Source organism: Lissotriton helveticus, chromosome 4_1 (assembly GCF_964261635.1).
Source record: "Lissotriton helveticus chromosome 4_1, aLisHel1.1, whole genome shotgun sequence".
Classification (NCBI taxonomy): Eukaryota; Metazoa; Chordata; class Amphibia; order Caudata; family Salamandridae; genus Lissotriton; species Lissotriton helveticus.
In genome coordinates this window covers 2,087,690,579-2,087,702,906 of record NC_136063.1, presented here as the reverse complement: position 1 = coordinate 2,087,702,906, position 12,328 = coordinate 2,087,690,579, and positions in this window count along the sequence as shown.

Sequence of the window (12,328 nt, the reverse complement as noted above, 5' to 3'; positions counted from 1 at the left end):
AGAGAGGGGGCCTAATACTAATGAAAAATTAATTGGGAATTTCGCCACTTGGACATGCAAACACGAAGCACCCTGTCCCATGAGCTGATTAGGAGCAATCATAGGGGTGACTTATATGCATTGGAAAGGGAGGTTCAGACCTGGCAAAAAATTTATATTTCAGCAACTATTGCAGCAACTTGTTACTGCATATCCAATGACACATGCGTCACAAAAATGGCTTGCAAACTTTTCCATTTTCCAAATTCAATGTTTTATTCCATAATTTTCAAAATTCATCCAACTTAGCTTTCTAGTTCACTGTAGGACTGCCTAGAGACCCATTTTTTCACATGAAGCAGTTGTGCCAATCCAGGCCTCATATCACATCATGAGGGACACTTCATGTTACACAGCAAATTTCATAATCCTAATTTCTCGGGTCTCTTTTACCCTGCATCAGGGGAAGCTGTTTGGATTTAAACATGTAAAAACCTGTGTTAGTCTTTGTGCTACTATTTTCCTGCAAAAATATTTTATACACAAATCTGATTAATGTTTTAAACGTGATTCTACCCTTTAAAACTAAATGGTTAACGATGTGCCCTCAGTGCATTCATATTATTTTAATCTGTCAAGAATTTCCTACACGCGGTAATCACCCCACTCCATCCTTGATATTAACCCTGCCAATATTTGCCTGCGTGTCTAGGTAAAAATGAAACTTACCCAATGTTCTCTGCATTAGCTTTGTGCTGTGCATACCTCAAATCCCTCCACCACAACATAAATTAAATGCCCGGACCCTGTGCTCTCGCAGCTTGACATTATAACCTCCCTCAGTCCCATTTTATTTCAATTACCTGCTTATATTCCAGTTATCTGTACCGTCGACTCATTATAACGATCATTTCAAACAAATGCTCAAGCAACTCTTTCCTCTCTATACTCTCAATTGAAACTATTGTTCTAGTGTGAATTCCTCCAATAGCAACTACTTAATCAACTTCTACTAAGTTCCATTTGAAACTACATAATCCATTCACGCTTAGGTTCGAATCCCGGCTCCTCCCTCAGGACCTCAACAACTACAAGTTTATATTGCCAGGACGAATTGACAGCTTAAAACTACACACAGGCTGCAATAGTAGATCTGAGACATGTTTTAGAGGGTCACTAGTAGCTTTACATTTACGGGCCTTAGGTACAAGTAGTACCACTTTATTAGGGTAATGTACCCTATGAGTACATTAATGTGCCAATTGGGTGTAAATTAAATTTTAAGTACGTTAAATGTGTCAATTGGGTATAAAACAATGTTACCATGCTTAAAGGAGAGAGCATACACACTTTAACACTAGTTGGCAGTGGTAAAGTGCCCACAGACATAACAGCAACAAAAATGATTTTCATAAAGCTGGAGGGGACAAGGCAAAGTGTTTGGGGGAAGACCATACCAAAGTCTGTTAGGCTTAACAACTAACACTGCTCACATATTCCTGTCTAAGTAACCTCAAGTGTTACTATCATTACAAAGAATGATAAACTTCCACCCACTTAAGTAGTATGCTCTTTGACGGGGTGTGATTCTCACCATCGTTGAATCGTTACAATACATTTGACTCTTTTAAAGCAGGCCTTTCTCAGGCTTTCTAAGCACATATTATCCTCAGGTTCAGTTAGAGGAACGTGTAGATGTCAACATCCCAGAGCAAACATATCAATAAAGGGGAAAGGTAGAAATCATTAGGCACCTATAAGTTACTGTTAGCTATCAGCTCAGCAACCATTATATAATTGGATTGTTTTCCTAACATATGACGTTTTTCTTGTGAGATACCAAATGGAGTTTGATCGGTAGACCACTAAAAGAAGTTCACTTAGGGAATGTTTCCATTGGAATGCATGGAATAATATGCAATTGTTCATTGCAGTGGAAAGACATTGGTTGTCATTAGACAAATTAATTGTTGCAATTTGGAATTGCTATCACTTCTCTGGAAAAGAAAGACCACACATAGATGTATTCTGATAGCAATCCCTCTCGTTGCAATTATAATAATGTACCTCTGGTGTTCCATGTTTCACAGTGAAAATAGTTAGGGAGATAGTAACATTACATTTCAACATGTCATACTTTCAAATGCTATGCACTCTACCTTGCTGCCCTACAAGGCCTACCTTGGGGTGGCTTATTAATAGTTGAAAGAGGGTTTTTTTCTGTTAAAAGTGATGAATATGACAGGCCAGATTGCACAAGTGAATGTCAGCAGTCAAGCTACAATGACAAGGCTGTAGTTATGTTGTCACTGTTACACTAGCTAATGGCACGATAAGTGCTGCAGTCCATAGGTAAAATTTTACTTTCCACGCCATGCTAGTTTCTACACCATATATTATTGCCTGATAAGAAAGTTCAATACAGCAGTTAGAAGCACATTTAATCATGTTTAAAGGTGATAGCATTTTACCTGGGCCTGGTTAGCAGAGTCTAAATGCACAGAGACAATAAACCAGCAGCATCAACCCAAGAAATGAGAGTGACACAAAAAGAGCCACTTTCTCAGAGAAACAATGTCATAAGATGTGCCCTAACTGGCAGAGATGTAATATGTTAATCAGAACAGAGGGGATGCGTGCATACTGGTGATCAGGTTACAGAAATGTAATGTAGCTACACTTATGGCAAGACAAGTGCAAACATGCACAAATCAATGTATTTCTCCAGAGCATTTTGGGCTATATGCATCAAAAGAAAAACCGGTCGCAAAGGGATGATTCTGAGAATCTGGCCCTTTGCGACCGGTATTTTTGCATATGGGATGTATCATCCTAATGCAAAAATCGCAATTTAAGTAATCTCTAAATTGCGATTACTTAAATTGCAATTGCATTTAAGGAATCGCAATTTGCGATTCCTTAAATGCAATGCATTAAAGTAAATAATTTAGCAATTTCGCTAATAGGAGTCGCAAATTACCATCAATTTGTACTTGATGGTAATTTGCAAAAACTTTGAAAAATGCACACACATGCCCTTGTGGCATGTGTGTGTGCAACATGTACTCATATGCCAATTTCAGGGTTGCAACAAGGTATCATTTTGGAACCCTTCCACCCTTGAAATTGCATGCGCAATTTGCGACTCCAGGCCCATGGGAATAAATGGAAAGACATTCCTTAATTGCGACTCGCAATTTGCGATTCGCAATTGACGAATGTCTAGAAATCGCAATTTTTTCAGCGATTTCTACATTTTGCGATTTCTTAATTTCAAATCCTTAATAATCGCAATTAAGGAATCGCAAAAGCCTACCTTAATGCATGTGCCCCCTAGTTCCCTCTGCCAGGCCCAAAGCTCTAGTGCTTTTACCAGTAGTACCTTCAGATCATGCCCTCACATATCCAAATGAAGAGTCACTCAGGGCTCATCTCTGACCACGACATTTTTTAATATCTCCTATTCCTCCCATGCGAAGATTGTAAAAATTAGGGGGTTTGATATCTGATCATTTGTAGACGATACACAGTTGGTGACATCAATAGGGAATAGACATGTCGAAACCAGAGTTAAACTGACAAGTTGCCTCTTGGGGGTAGCCAACTGGATGACAAATCATTGCTTAAAATTAAACACAGACAAGACATAGATTTTACTCTTCGATGGGGTACATCAGATATGGGATTCCTCTTGGTGTCCTGCCTCACTAGGTTCCGTCCCACAGGCCAAAAAAGTAGTTTAAAATCTTGGTGTTTCAAAGATTACTCTTTATCCATGCAGTAGCAATTCAATGCTGCCTGTGGCAAGTGCTTTGAATCAGCAAATGTCTAAGAAGGCTATTCTGCTGGATACCAGTTGGCCGGAGAAGAACCATAGTCCATGCTCAAATAAAGAGTAGACAACACTATGGGAATGCAATTTATGTGGGCATGGCGGACTTCTTTTTCATATCTACAATGGTAGAATGCACACTACATGTATTGTCATTTGATGTCCTTCAATGTTTTGAAATGCTTGTGGCAAAAGTTAGTGTGTGTTCTCCTAGAACGCGCTCCATTCGTGCATGTGAATGAGAAACACTCAAAACTGGAGCCTCATCAAACACCTCACCAGTATGCACAGCTAAATGAGTATATGTGAGCCATCCAATGAAGTTCAAGCGATATCATCCAATTTTTAATCCAATTTATTTCAAAAGTATTCAAAAGGTAATCCATGTATTCATTGAAATATTTCAGTTTCCATTCTTTGTCCAAGTGCAATGCGTGCCTTCACAGGTTTACTCATAGGCACCACGAGGTTCAAGGTTACATATAATTTAATGTGTATACTTTAACCTCAATGTATTTAGGGCAGAAACTGCCCTTCCTCCGGGATAACTACAAAAGAGATCACAGTAAATTCCATATGAAACCTACAACTGTGTATTGATGTTATGTCCCCGTGTTTAACCCCTTGCGTGCTCCCGTCGGCCAACGGGAGCATTACCTCCCTAGTGCTGCCGTCGGCCAACGGCCGACAGAGCCCTGCCCACCCTTTAGAACGTCCGCACCGCGGCGGAAAAACCGCTGCGGTTAAGGCGTTAATATACAATACTTGACTCGAACTTTCCCCAAAATAATTTCACCAAAATCAAACAGAGCTCAGTGAATACACTCCGTGCCCCATGTGCTCAATCTATCACCCTCACATCAAACAAAAACCACACATGCAACGGAAACAACTTTGTATTACGAAACTATGCAGCCAGACAGACAACTTTTGAATGTGCCGAAAATTAAAATTGAAAACTGGTCAAACATACCTCCACCTAATATGTGAACCAACATGTTCCAGTCATCCATCTGTGATCAAATGAAGACACCAGAGATGAATCTTGTTTTGTTCTGTATAGACAAGAAAGAAATACTGCTGATGTCATGCTCCCTGTACTACCTAAAAAAAAATACTATCCACCTGCTCCTGCAACATGCATTACTAAATTAAAATAAAAACTAAAATCAACATTAATAAATGCAGAAGACCATGGGTACAAGCTCTGGAACAATGGGTTACAAATTAAATAATATTGGACACCAGAGGTTCATTTTTAGATCATAGTCTAATGTTTTTAGAACATCAGCAGAGTTTACTGTCGCAAACATAAAGGGGAAAGGTAGGAATCATTAAGCACCTACAAGTTACTGTTAGCTATCAGCTCAGCAGCCATTATGTAATTGGATTGTTTCATAACATATGACGTTTTTCTTCTGAGATACCAAATGGAGTTTGATTGGTGGACCACTACAAGAAGTTCACTTAGTGAATGTTTCCAGTGGAATGCATGGAAGATAATGCAAATGTTCATTGCAGTGGAAAGAAATCGATTGTCATTAGACAAATTAATTGTTGCCAATTCGGAATTGTCATCACTCCTCTGGCAAAAACAGACCACACATAGATTTATTCTGATAGCAATCCTTCTCGTTGCTATTGCCTCAGGTGTAGAAATGTAGTTCCAGTGACTATAGTTAGGGAGATGGTAACATTAATTTTCTGCATGTCCTACTTTGAAATGCCATGCACTCTACATTGTGGCCCTACATACACTATGGCCTAATAAGAAAGTTAAATAAGGCAGTTAAAAGCAAATGTAATCATGTTTTAGTGGTGATAGCATGTTGCCTTGGGATGTTTAGCAGTGTCGAAATGCACAGAGTCAATAAACCAGCAGCATCAACCCAAGAAAATAAGGATGAGACAAAGGGGTATATTCAGAAGGACTCAACTCCGAATTATACCCACGCTAACACAACAAATGTGGAGATAGAATTAACACCCCATTGAGAAGCTGGTGCAAACTGCAGACATCGCCTGTATTCCCGCGATAACTGCCCCAATATTTACATCCATGGTGGACTCCACCAACTAACCCTAATGAGATGCAGAGTAGGCATTCCCGTGCAAAAACACACAAAAATTCACAACACCACTTTCACAACAAAATGCAATATCTGAGATGCTAAACAAATACAGGTAATAAGCCGATATAGCAGCAGGGAATTAACACCTGCTCATTGCTGGTGTAAAGTAGGGCGACTACCTGCAGCATGAAAGGGAGCATAGTCAAGAGCCAGACCGGAAGACCTACCGATGCCATGGGGACAATGATCATGCAACGCGGATACCCATGAGGGCCACAACACCCATTGCTACCACCCCAGGCCGCCACGACCCCCTGGACCCGAACCGACCCCCCCCCCCAGAACACCACAGAGGTAGCGTACACAAAGACAGCGGGCCCACCTGAAATGCACCAGCCTCCCACAGTCATGCAACTTACGACAGGCTGCACAACTGCATCCAACATGACACACAACATGCCAACTGACTGTACATGACAACACGACTCCATAGTGAATCTGGCCTTGCCATGCACACAACCAAGCCACGGCATGGCACCACAGACACACAATAGAAGGATGTGAGCAGGGGCATGGAGCAAGCATGTGCGAGAGTGGCGAGTGACAAAGGAATGTGAACCTACCCAATGCCAGATGTGGTGTGGAGGTGCCGGACAGACCACAGAGTGCAAACCACGGAAATGGTCATTTGGAGATCAACAGCTGGTGCATGGAGTGTAGTGGCCAGTGGATGCTGCCATTTCCCCACAGGCTGTGGGTCAGAACTTGGAACTGTCACACGTTACCTCCCCCTCTGCATGCACATGCGTAGTGGGTTGGACCTGCGTGCGCCAGGCCTGCATAGGGGTGTGAACAGAAACCCAGTCGCCCTGGACTTTGTTCTCATTTGGAATGGACCAGGCGTCAGCCAAGGCGGAGCCTCTCAGCCCGCCATGTGTCTCCTGCGCCGAGCATGGCGGAGCCTGTGGCCCTGAGCACCTGCTACACCCCGGGCCACCGGTCCCCAGACCGGCCATGCCTTCCCCAGGGTACCATGAAAGCTCCGCTCACCTACCTACACCGGTGTGTGGCAAACAGGGCCCACCACGGGCCAGTGCAAGCTCCAAGCACCAGTCCCGCGACCTTTGCTGCGGCCCAGTAGCTTCCACATGTGGAACTGTGACCTGAGTCCTGAATGGCAGTGACCCCAAGTCAGTGGCAGCGGCCACACCACCAGACCCCTATCGATCCGTGATGCATAAGTCCATATGGTAGGTCGGCCACACGAGGTGACACTAACCCTGTTCAACGCAAGCTGGCGACACGTGGTGCCACTGACCCTGTTCAACGCCAGCCGGTAACATGTGGATGAGTGCCCAGGCCTACCCTGCGGACCAGTTGGGCCCACATCCAGAACTATTTGTGACTCATGAATTGCAGAGTCCCCACCTGTGAATGCACGGAGAGGAGTAAGAGGAAGATGCGGCTCAGTCGGGACAAAAGCCAGATCAGAGTCACGGAGGTGATCGAACCCTATCAACAACCGACCTGGTGCCATTAACCCTGTTCAATGCAAGTCCACGTCCCATGGTGCCACGGAACATGAACTACGCAGGCCGGTGGGGCCCTCCAACCTAAGTTGGCGACACTCTGGGAAGGGCCCATGCTAACCGCTACCTCAGGCATACACTGCGGTCGAGAAGGTCACAGACAAATTAGAATCCAGCCTTGATTTATTTATGGCTACTTGACGTCATTGTACAGGCCTCATCGCAGACTCCATCCCCTTTCACCCCTGGTGCCACTAAGTCTGTTTCCCGAGACCTATGACACATTCTGGTTGGACTCTAGTTATCAAATGAGTCCATGTACTTGGGGTTGTTGTTGCCATCATGTCAGTGATACTCACTTAGTTGGATAAAACAATGCCGTGGCATTCCACTACTCAATTTGCTGCATCTGGACAGCCTCCACCTTCTGCATCATACCCTGGAGGACACCCCCCACTGTCCCCCGCAACCTACCGCCACATACATCTCGGACATTGATGAGGAACCGCTCAGGTCGCATGGCCCATCTGACTGCACCGCAAGTCACCGTCCCGTGGCGGTCTGCCTGTTCCGGCTGCAGTGCATCCGGGGCCACTGACTCTGTGCTGGTCATGTCCAGGACCCCTTCTTCTGATATATTGGATGACCTCTATGACAGTGGTCTTGGGCTCAACAACGCCATGCATCTTTGGCCCTGCGCTGACCGATGCTTCAGGCCTACACTGCGGTCCAATATGTCACACATGTGGAACTCTGTCTTGGGTGAGATGTGGAGGAGTCCACACCATTGGACACACCTCATCACAGCCTGCATCCCCAAGAAGCACTGGTGCCACTAACTCTGTGCCCAATGAATCAAGGCCACTTTCTGGTTGTACCTTGGTGGCATCTGAGTCCATGGTTTGGTGGTTTCCTGCATCTTCCACATGCTGGACCGGACTTGGTGTCCGACATGTGTCTGTTCCATACGTTCCCACCATTGTGACTGTTGCAGCATGGTCCTGGACTCGGCATCATGCCCTGGGGGTACTCCTTCCACTGTCCACCGAGACACTCTGTGGCAAGCTCCTTTAACATCTACGAGAACCTGCTCTGCACTCGTGACCCTGCCCCAGTCCCTCGCAAGTCAGTGTCCAGTGGCAGTAGGCCCTTGCCGGCCGCTGTGCATCCGGGGCCTTTATTGTTGAATGGTTGTGTCCTTTGCGATGTACACTGTTGTTGATTTGTGACTGCACCAGGCAGCCCTTGCCTGCTGGAGTGTACACACTCCACACACATCCAACACAGGTATCACTCAGTATGTGTGCCTGATAATAAATGTGGCCGTGTGCACGTGGCCATTCACACCATCTGAGCATGTGTGTCCGTGTGGTAATTTTGTCAGCATGATAGGCACGGGCCCTGCAACATCACAGCCTGATGTCCTCAGTGGACGTTACCATGTCACCTCAGCCTTGGCAGTGACCCTGGATATGTAGCTTCGCACGCACTCCCCTGCATGCAAAAGTGGCATGTGCTGGTCCGGCATACGTCGAGTCAGCACAGGGGTGTGAAGAATCGATAGGGGGAGCAGGGTGTGGCTCGGACCTGGCCTTGGGCAGGAAGTGCGGTAATTGTGTCTCTGTGTTGGGGTGTAGTTGCCACCAGCACCACAGTATTCAATATTGCAATGTAGCATGCACCAGGAGGGCGGGTCTGCATGTACGGGAACATGTAAGAGAGCTAAGTCGCATGGGGTCTTGGCACATGCATGCCAAGTGTCTGGTGCATCAGCCCTTCAGATGCAGGAGTTATTTGCCTGGGTTCAGTTGCAGCGTGATCCCAGTCAGCCATGGGCTGTACACTTGAGTCCACCCTATCTGGCCCATTGGCCTATGCTCATGTTGCCCAACACCTTCAAAGGCCAGCATCACGGTGTTCCCAGGGTCGCAGACATCCCACCACACACCCACGCCAGGCCCTGTGCTTCTCCTGTTTGCATGCAGATGGTGAGGTAACTGTACAGATGAAAGGTCCTTTGTGTGACCTTTCATGCGGTAGCACATCTGCAGCTCTGAGCACGAACTGGCATGTGGCCAGCACCCCCTGACAGATAGAATGGCATTTGCTTGTGACTCCAACACTACGCACTGCCAGAAGTGAGACCAACATGTACACATCCCACACAAGGTAGTCCTTGGTCTTAGTTGGTGTGCGTGATATTGCCTTCACACGTACTCCCACCCCACCCAAGGCCTGCACCTGTTGCACACAGACACTGCTCAATGCACCGGCCTGTGCCGTTTCATCCACAGGTCTGGCACAGGGCAAGCCAGTGCCGCTTCTAGCAGAGCCACGGAAGCCATGGCACACCATCTCTAAATTGAGATTACTTAAATTGAGATTGCATTAAAGAAATCACAAATTGAGATTCCTTAACACCTTTCGTGCTGATTGACGAGCTCAGCTCGTCATGAGGCAGGTTTGCGCTGTGCTCATGATGAGCTGAGCTCGTCATAACCGCCGCAATGCTCGCAAGCGAGGATAATTTCCCTGCTGTGCTGAACGTTCGAAAACGGGCGTGGTCATGACGAGCTCCGCTCGTCATGAGCATAGCGCCACCGTGCAGCGTGACAAGCCGAGCTCGTCACAAGCACCGTGGCGCTGGCCATGCCCCCTCTCCCCCTGCACCACAGGGGAATTAGCCCTACTGCGAAGGGGTTAAATGCAATGCATTCAAGTAAACAATTTAGTGATTTCGCTAATAGGAGTTGCGAATTACCATCAATTTGTACTTGATGGTAATTTGTAAAAACTTTGGAAAATGCACTAAAGTGCATTTTTCAAAGTTCCATTTTACACACACATGCCCTTGGGGCATGTGTTTCTGCAGCATGTACTTATATGTCAATCTCAGGGGAGCATCAGCGTATACTTTTGGAACCCTTGCACCCTTGAAATTGCATGCGCAATTTGCAAGTACCTATTGGGTACTCGCAAATTGCGAATGAAATTCCAATTTATTTCTATGGGCCTCCAGGCCCATAGGAATGAATGGGAAGACATTCTTTAATTGCAACTCGCAATTTGCAATTCGCAATTGAGGAATGTCCAACAATTTTTTTAGCAATTTCTACATGCATAGGCTTTTGCGATTCCTTAATTTCGATTCCTTAAAAATCGCAAATAAGGAATCGCAAAAGCCTACCTTAATGCATATGCCCCCTAGTTCCCTCTGTTGGGCCCAAAGCCCCAGTGCTTTTACCAGTAGTATTTCTGCAGCTAGTAAATTTAGGCCTGGTATTCTCAACCTCATAAATCTTTGCAGTGGAAACACTGCTCTCTATTAATGGGACAGGGAGAGTAATCAGTGCCTGTGCATTCGTCTTCTGCTGGCTATTCCACACTACACAAGACACCATTAGCATGTATAGCATAAGAAGCCTTTGAGAGCAACAATCCACTGGCACTCAATTCTGATGGGGGAAGAGAAGAAGTTATCCCTTTTTTTACTGGATCACCTCATATTATGTGCTCACTTTTGTAATCAGCCGATCCCAGTCTCGGACATGCCTGTGTAGTGTGGGTGAAGTGATACCAAAGGGGATGATAGGCGGTGCACCTGGCCCAGTGAGCAAGGCACCCATGTCTGGGCATACCCTGCCAACTCAGGGCGAACAAAGCGATACCAAAGGGGATGATGGATGGAGCCCCTGAGCAAATCAAACACTCACCCCCAGTAAACTGATCTGGCTTTAATCCATCATCATTCTTTAGCTCACTCCACCACCACAGTTCAGACATGGCCATATGCAAATGAGTCTGACCCTGTGCCTCATGGGAATAGTCCAGCCTGAACTTCCAAGTCATGTCACCCCTGGACCGGAAACAAGCATCCTGGGACGGGTTTCGTGTTCATAACCCTCATCAGCCAGGCTATCTTGAATCCGGTGGCAGAGTGAGCAAGGGACCCAGTCTGTGTGGGTGAGCTAAATATATGTCTCAAGGAGTGCCTTTGTAAATAAACAGCAAGTTTTGCCTGTGGTAGCGAATTATTCTTAGGTTCCTGGACCCTCACCTATATACATTTCGTCTTTCTCTGACTGAATATACAGAGCATAGATTGAGTAGATTGTCTGACATGTCCATGACAGGCTAGCTTGAAGTGTTACAATATGATATGCAGACAAGTGACTGGGGCACAAATGCATTGCTCTTAGATGCTAAGTGGTTAGAACTGAAGAATAACAATGAATACCATAAATACATATTTATGGAATGTTAATAAGCATATTTCTTTATGCACATGAATATACCAAAATGTACAAAATTAAGAAATGTAATACATCTCTTCTTGTGGAAGGCTTGCTACGTCTATTATCAAGCAAATTTCGAAATCCATAATAGGCAATCAGTGGGCACAATTAAAGCACGATAGATAATCCAACAAAGACTCATTTTTATCTTTCTTGTCAGAAATAAAGTTCATCTGGATTCTTCTTTTGTAGCGAGCACAACACAGAGGCCACCCTGTTTCAACAAAAGTAACGCAATAATTCTGAAATACATTTCGAGTGCTGGGAACAGAAGGAACAATCAGACCGTCTGGTATTAATCTCATCAGTGGGTTAATAATAGTCTGCGAATGCATGAGTAGATTTTTTTGTTTCTTTCATTTGAACCCATTTTGTTATAGCCTTCAGACACTCAGAGCATGATTGCACTTCTCAGGCTGTTGATGGCACTTGGCCTATAACCTTCTGTCTAACAGCTTCCCTCAAGTTGTGCAGTAATCCTCCATAAGTGTCTGCCTGTGCTGTTTTACAAGTATTAGTCCTAAATTGATTTTTATGCTGGAAGTGTGAAAGTACTAAAGAACTTGCATTGTCAACCTTATCAGTTCTGGTTATGAACACTGCAGAATCAATGTACCTTGT